The sequence below is a fragment of the Ochotona curzoniae genome, unplaced genomic scaffold (genome assembly GCF_017591425.1).
Source record: "Ochotona curzoniae isolate NIBS_2020 unplaced genomic scaffold, NIBS_Ocur_1.0 contig_3255, whole genome shotgun sequence".
NCBI classification, from domain to species: domain Eukaryota; kingdom Metazoa; phylum Chordata; class Mammalia; order Lagomorpha; family Ochotonidae; genus Ochotona; species Ochotona curzoniae.
Window position 1 is genome coordinate 2,872,121 of NW_024465777.1, and position 7,492 is coordinate 2,879,612.

Below are 7,492 nucleotides of genomic sequence, written 5' to 3' on the forward strand. Positions count from 1 at the left end.
CATCATGTGAAGCTCTAGGTTTTGAGGGTTTTTGCAGCATGGACTAGAACTCCGGGTGGGAGAGGCAAGGCTGGCGTTGATGTTGCTTTTCCAGTGCAGAGTGACCAGCTGGGACACCATGGGAACTCAGGTCGCTCGTCAGAGCAGTGGATCGCCTCACCCTGCAGTCTTGGGACTTCCAAACCGGGTCCAATAGTCTGAGAAGCTGCGTAAATGAAGTCACTTTACATTGTATTCCATGTGGCTGCTTATATTTTGTTAACTTTGTGACCAATATGGCATGTCTTATTTTTCAGAACATGTGTGTGCTATGGTGCAAATAGCATTATGAAATAATATTTAATTTTAAAAAAAATCCATGCAGTATCTGATGAGTTTGAGTCTTGCATTCACTTATATTTTCCAGAGTTTTAGAGTTATCTAGAATCAGGTGGCTATAATGGGATGCTCTGTGATGATGGACACATTCAATGCCAGTGCTACCCAACACGGTGGCCCCTGTCCCATGGTAGCTCTTAAGCCCTTCCCAAATGGCTGATGCTACTCAAACTGAATTTGTAATTTCGCTCAACATTTTTTGAAAGATTTATTTGTTTGAAAAACAGAATTATAGAGCAAAAGAAAAGACCTGCCATCCACTGGTTCACACTGAGCCAGGCTGAAGCTGAGAGCCTGGGATATATCCCCATCTCCCATCTGGGTGGCAGGGATCCAAGTTCTTGGGCCACCCTCTGTTGAGCCATCATCTCTCTAACTACCATTCAAATAAATGAATGAATCTTTAGTTTTTTCCTCCTTATATATTTTATCAGTTTTAAATTACCTGATTTTCTTGTTCAAGCTTGTCTAAGCATGCACGTTTCTCTCTGCGGGCCTCCAATGTCCTAAGGCAGGCGTGCATTGTGCTAAATACTTAGATGTAGGCATACACACAGAGTCATGTATACACATGCATCCTCACTTACTTATTCAGCAACTGTATAGGCTACATGGTAGCTCTCTTGAGCACCCCATTTCTCCTTTCTGAGAATCCTGGGCTGAGTCTTCATCTTACTCCCATTTGCAGATGAAGACACTGGAGCAGAGCACCAGAGCTCAGGCTGCTTGACTTCCAGCCTTCAATTCTCCCTCTGGCTGCTCACCCTGGTGTGGTGGGAAGGGCTTGGAGGATGAGGGAGAGGAGGCTCTGCCATGCTCCAGAAATCCACCTTTGGTTGGAAAGTAAGGGGAAGTTCAAGTTTAAGGGAGGCAAGCATGAAAACAGAGGCTCATGACTATCCATAAGGGACACATTTGCAATGGCTCTACCTGCTAATGGCTGACTGGACTGGGGACAACAACTGTACTGACCATAGTGCTGCAGGGGGCTGCAGGACCATCTGCCTTTCATGGGTCTTCAAGAAGTTGGTAGAATAATCGATTTGAAAGATGTGTACTGTCCATGAAATTTGTGAAATACTCTCATACTTCATGAGATAGGACAACTCAGAAGTAGGAGCTGCTACTTGTAGCTCCTCTTATTCTCTTTGAAATTTTTGTTATTTATTCAGTTATTGCTTAATAATTTTCATTTGCTTTTACTTTTTGGTTTCTTGAAACAGTAGATTTTTAAAAGATTTATTTATTTTTATTTGAAAGGCAGATTTTACATAGAGAGAAGGTCTTCTATCTGCTGGTTCACTTCCCAAATGGCTGCCCTGGCCAAGCCTGAGCTGCTCTGAAGCTGGGAATAAGGAGCTTCCTCAAGGTCTCCCAAGTGCCTGCAGGGTCCCAAGGACTTGAGCTATTTTTTGCTGCTTTCCCAGGCCACAGGCAGACAGCTGGATTGGAAGTAGAACAGCCAGAACACAAACCAGGACCCATCTGGGATGCTGGCACTACAAGGCAGAAGATTAGGCCTCAGAAATAGTAAAACTTTAAAGAGATTAACAAAACTTTACTAACTAGTTAATCTCATACTCATTACTTTTGTGTTATTTGCTATATATTTTTACTTTTTGGTTTTAAGAAACAATGAAATCTTTTTAACAGGGCAATTAACTACTGATCCTTTTGTGGTCAATCTCATTTGTCTTCTGTGGCTTTCCCAGGTGCACTGGTTAAGGAGCTGGCTTGGACAAAGAGCAGGCATAATTCAAACCAGCACTCATATGAGATGTTGATGCTGCAAGCAGAAAAGCAACTTAACCTACTACGCCACAGTACCAGTCCCCACAACTGGTTCCAACAGGCTGCTCAGGAATAAAAGAGGTTCACGCGTGCTACACTGGCTGACACGAGAGTCAAGTCTGAGGTCACCCCAGACAAGGCTTCTTGGGGAGCCTCCCCAACTAGATCACTGGACTCAAACCCCGACCACAGGGAAAAGCACAATCTATATGGTCCCACCTTGGAGTGCATGTAGTGGCACTGGGCCTCCTCAGTTGCTGATGCCTATGCACTGGACAGCATGCCTAGATGCACACAGGGAACATGACAGCTAGCTCATCTAGGCTGGCAAAAGACGTCAAATGCCCCATCAGAGGATGGAAAACAGAACAGTTCAGACAAGTCTCCTGGCCAAGCTTTGCACCAAATGTCTTGGGGTGTGAATACACTAAGGTGGACTTGGTCAGCCAATAGGCCTTGGAAATATTTTTTTTTCAACCCTGGTGTAATGAAACTGACAATGTCTCAGAACTATCAAAGCACTCAAGTAACACCCCGGAACATTTTTCCCCACACTGGGGTCTCTAGGGTGTCATCAAATGACCATCCTCCATCCCTGGGTGCTGATGTAGCCTGGCATAATTAGCAGCCCCCTCCCTTTCCTGCTTGTGGACACAGGAGGAAAAAAAGAATAAAAGAATTGAAACATTTGTCCCACCTATCTTCCTCCATACCTCAAACTTCCTCACCATAATTAGAGAGCGTGCACTCTTCCTAACTAAACAATAGTAAAATAAATAATTTTTTTAAAAAGAGGGTTACACAGCAGTGAGAACCTTGCCTTACCTCTTCCCATTTACACCAAAATGAGAGTTACCCACATTGCATGCTGAGACATATTTATATAAAAACAACTTTTATATAAAACAAACTAAAAGACTCTTTTATTTCCAAAGCAAAAGGAATTACTATAAACAAGACTAAAGACAAACGGCAAACAGTAGGAAATATTGGTAGTGCAGATCACAAGGAGTAGCCAATGACAGGGCACTTCAATCAGTAAGACACAGGCAGAGCTTGGAAGGACGGGCAAGGAGATCAGAGCATCCACTGCCAAGGAAAGCAGCTGGCATGAGGCTTGGCCTTCCCCGGGGACCCTGGAACTTGATGGAAAACTTCCGACAGCTGCTGACTTGCCCCATTCTGTCCCAGGCTTGTGATGAGGCCAGCACAGGGAAACCAAGGCAGCTCAGACACGGGGTGATGAGTTGCATGTTGAGAGGAATAGGGACAGGGAGAACTCGGGTCTGGGGTCTCTAGTATTATGAAGTCCTCTCACCTCCTCTGTTTTCCATTCACTGCTGTGGGCAGAGCCTTCTTGCAGCCAGAGCCTGTGCTCCTGGGAGCTATTTTATTCCAGCCGCCCACAAGGAAGCCACTCCAGAAGGCGGGAATGTGCCCGGAGCCGCATAGTGGGAAAGTGGGTAAATAGATTGGGGCGTGACTGACTTTAAAGTCTGTGGTTTTTCTTTTTTAAATCCAATCTTTTTATATATCGACAGGGAGTAGTTCATGTTTCTTTGAGCTACCTGTTTATTCTTTAGCATGGAATGCAATTTTCTCCACTTCTGGACTAGCTTAGGAATCATTGTCAAGCTTTCCAAGTACCCTGGGCCACTCCATCTTGCCTTTCATAGGTCTACTCAGAGTTTCATGCCTTAGGCAGCTGTGTCTGTCAGGGTCAGACCACACTGGTCTGGTCTATTCCAGATACCACACCGGTTATTAGAATAGAAAATTCAATGTAAGAATCTCTAGCCAGGTGTCCCTCATCCAGAAGGGGTGAGCAAGAGCAAGAAAAAGCTTCTAGAACCAGGCAGCACATCTCACCTCAAAGTTGGTGGAAAATGCCCCACCCCAGCACATATACAGATCATCCTGACAGTCAGAGGACACACCCTGACACAGAGAATCAGCCCAGCAGGCTGCAGCTGCACTTGCCTGAATAGGCCATGGCCTGATCAGGTGGCAGCCTATGACTGGCTGAAGCATGACTGCTCTGATTGGCTCAAACTCAGTTGCTTGGTTACAAGGATAGACTCTTAGAGTAAGATTAGAATTTGTTTACACATCAATCTAGATCACAGTAGTCCACTGTGCACTGCTGCAGCTTTGGGCCAAAGTCTATTATCAAATATGGAGACTAGATGAGGTCCAATTGGAAATGAGAAAACCAAGAAAGGGATATGGAAGCTTTGGAGAGCAAGGGGAAAAGAAGGTGCCCCTAGATGTGACACAGAACTGGGGCCTGCCCTGACCCAGTGTCTGAGGAGGCCACCAAAAAGCAGAGCTTGTGGAAAAGTCAGGGTCCACAATTTGCAGTCTAAGCTAGGATATAGGACCAGCTGCACAATTTCCAAGACCCAGTGCAAAACTCAAATATAGAAGTTCTTGGATCAAAAGACAGGATGGGCCAGCTTTGTGGCATTATAGATAAAGCCACTGCCTGTAACACTGGCATCCTAAAAGTCACAGCTTCCTGTCCCAGATGCTCTACTTCTGATCCAGCTCCTAGCTAATGATCTGGGGAGAGCAGCAAAAGATGGCCCAAGAGTTTGAGGCCACGAACCCACATGTGAGCACACGGGGAAGCCCTTGGCTCCTGCTTTCAGCCTGACTTAGCCCTGGTCATGGCAGCTGTGGGGAGTGAGCCAGCAGACAGAAGATCTCTCTGACTCTCCCTCTCTTTCTGTAACTCTGACTTTTAAATAAATCTGGCTTTTTAATAATCAGAAAAAAGTGCCATTTTAAAGGGGCGTTTAAGAAGTATTTTTCATTCAGTAGTCTCTCCCTTGCCTCTTTTACTTGCTACTTGATATGACTCTCAATAAAGGTAAATTAAAGTTCTAAATCATTAGCATGAATTTTACCCCTTTATTATTTTTATGCAATACCCATTTCAAATGCAAATATAAAGAATTAATTTGTATTTGAAATGACTTAAAGTATGTAATTTGCATTCCATAGCTTATATATAAATATGTATTTTATTCTTACCAGAACAGTGTGAACTCTGCACAAACCCAACTCAGTTGTTTTTATTTCCCTTATTTGTAGACACATATTCTACCACCACAATCTGCTCTCAGCTCACTGATGAGTAGAAAAGGACAGCAGGAAAGCAGACATATGGGGAGTACCCAGACATTTGGGGAGTTCCCCTCATTGTCATCATTCTCAAGGAACAGGGGACTTTAAAAGTTCATGGAAAATGAATGAAAAGATAAGTTTAGGGGTGAGTCTTTGGTGAAAATGCTATTTGGTACTCCAGTCCCCCATATCAGAGGATATGGATTCAAGTCCTGGCTATGCTTCCAATTCCAATGCAGGAAACAGCAAGTGGTGGCCTGAGAGCTTGGATCCTTGCCACCAATGTGGGAGACTGAATTAAGTTTGTGTCTCCCAGCTTTGGCCAGCCCAGCCCTACCTGTTGCAAGTATTTGGAGAATGAACCAGTAGATGGAGGATCTCTCTCTGACTCTGAAATAAGTTAAAGGTCAAAATTTTAAAACATCATTTTATTTCATTTTTTAAAGACTTAAGTATTTATTTGAAAGAATTACAGAGAGAAGAGAAATGGAGATAGATCTTCCATGTGCTAGTTCAATCCCCAAGTAAACACAATGACCAGGGCTGAGCCAAGTTGAAGCAAGAAGTTCCATCCAGGTCTTCTACGTGAGTGGCAGGGGACCAAAGCCTTGGGCCATCTTCTGCTGCTGTTCCCAAGCCATTAGCAGCAAGCTTGACTGGAAGTGGAGCAGCCAGGGCACAAAGTGTTGCCTATTTTGGATGTTGGCACCACACACAGGTGGTGGCTTTACCTGCTATGCCATAAAGCTAGCACATCCAATTTTTAAGAGTTTCAAGATGACAAGCAGAGCCTGAAGCAAGTGTGAGCCCTTGTGAAGATAGAGTCCTATGCGCTGATGCAGTTCACACATGCCTAGGAGACAGGTCCTGGACATCTGCACAGCAGGAGGAGGGGGCCTTCTCCAGGAGCCTAAGGATACCCACTTCTCTGGAATGAAAGCAGCACAAATTGATGGGTTCTCAGTATGAAAGCTGCTGTGAATCTGACTAGTCCATGTCTCACAAGTCACAGAGCAGATTCCTAAAGTTTTAGGCATCCCTGCTGGCTGGAACAAGTCAGGGTGACTCAAATAGAAGAAAATGGGCTCTGCCGTGTGGGCATTTCCAGTAGCTCATGGTCACAATCTAAACTTGTAAAAGTGAGGAAACGCCGAGTGATGCAGGTATCAGGGACCTGATTCAATTGCTTCAAAAGGAATTAACTAAAGCCAGCAGCTCCATTTATCTAATGCCCACTTTTATAATTCTCTTAAATTTTATTTCTTGATATTTATCTGAAAACAGAGAACGAGATATCTGCCTATTCGCTCCCCTCAGGTACCGTACCCACAACAGCTGGCCTGGGCCAGAATGAAGCCAGGAGGTCAGAACTCCAGCTGGGTCTCTGACATGGGTGACAGGAACCTAAGTACTTGAGACTTAGGATGTACATTAATTAGCAGGAAGTTGGAATCAGACATGGAGCCAGGACTGAAACTCAGGCACTGCAGAACAACATGTCAATATCTCAAGCAGTATCTTACTCACTGTACTCTACACCAACCTTATCTAACTTGTATTTCAACTGGAATTCCTCTGCCCTAGACCAAACCATGACTTTGGATAATAACACCTGCCATTCTGATTCCCAGAGCATTCTAAACAGAAGTTTGTAACTGCTCAAAATTAGCCCCTTTCAATGTGGCATTCTCTCCTCCCATCTGAATCTTGCTTCTTGGAGGGATTCTCAAGAATGTCTTGAACACGTGCACGTGCACACACACACACACACACCCTGTAACACCTTTAGGAGTTCTCACTGACTTTCTCATCTTGCCATGCCCTCTGCTCCACTTATCTTAAGACCAGTGCACACTGAGTTCAGTTTCACCCTGCTGGTGACTTCTGATGGTCCAAGGTAGGGACCCTCCACCACCAGCCTCCCACCAAGCATGGCACAGATATTCAGCAGCCCATGGTAGCTGACAGGCTTGAACTCAGTTTCTGGAGTCCTTCCCAAACAGGTTCCCACCTGGCTTCTGGTAGGTCTTCATATCCCAGGACCAGTCCTTCCTCCCTCTGCCCTAAGTCTCTAAGTACCTGAGATTCCAACAAGCCCAGAAAGAGCAAGTCTGTCCTCAAGACCTTGACTTTCTCAACAGAGTGAGCCTTCCCAGAGCATGGGTCACTCCCACTGCCCTCCCACTTGGAAAAT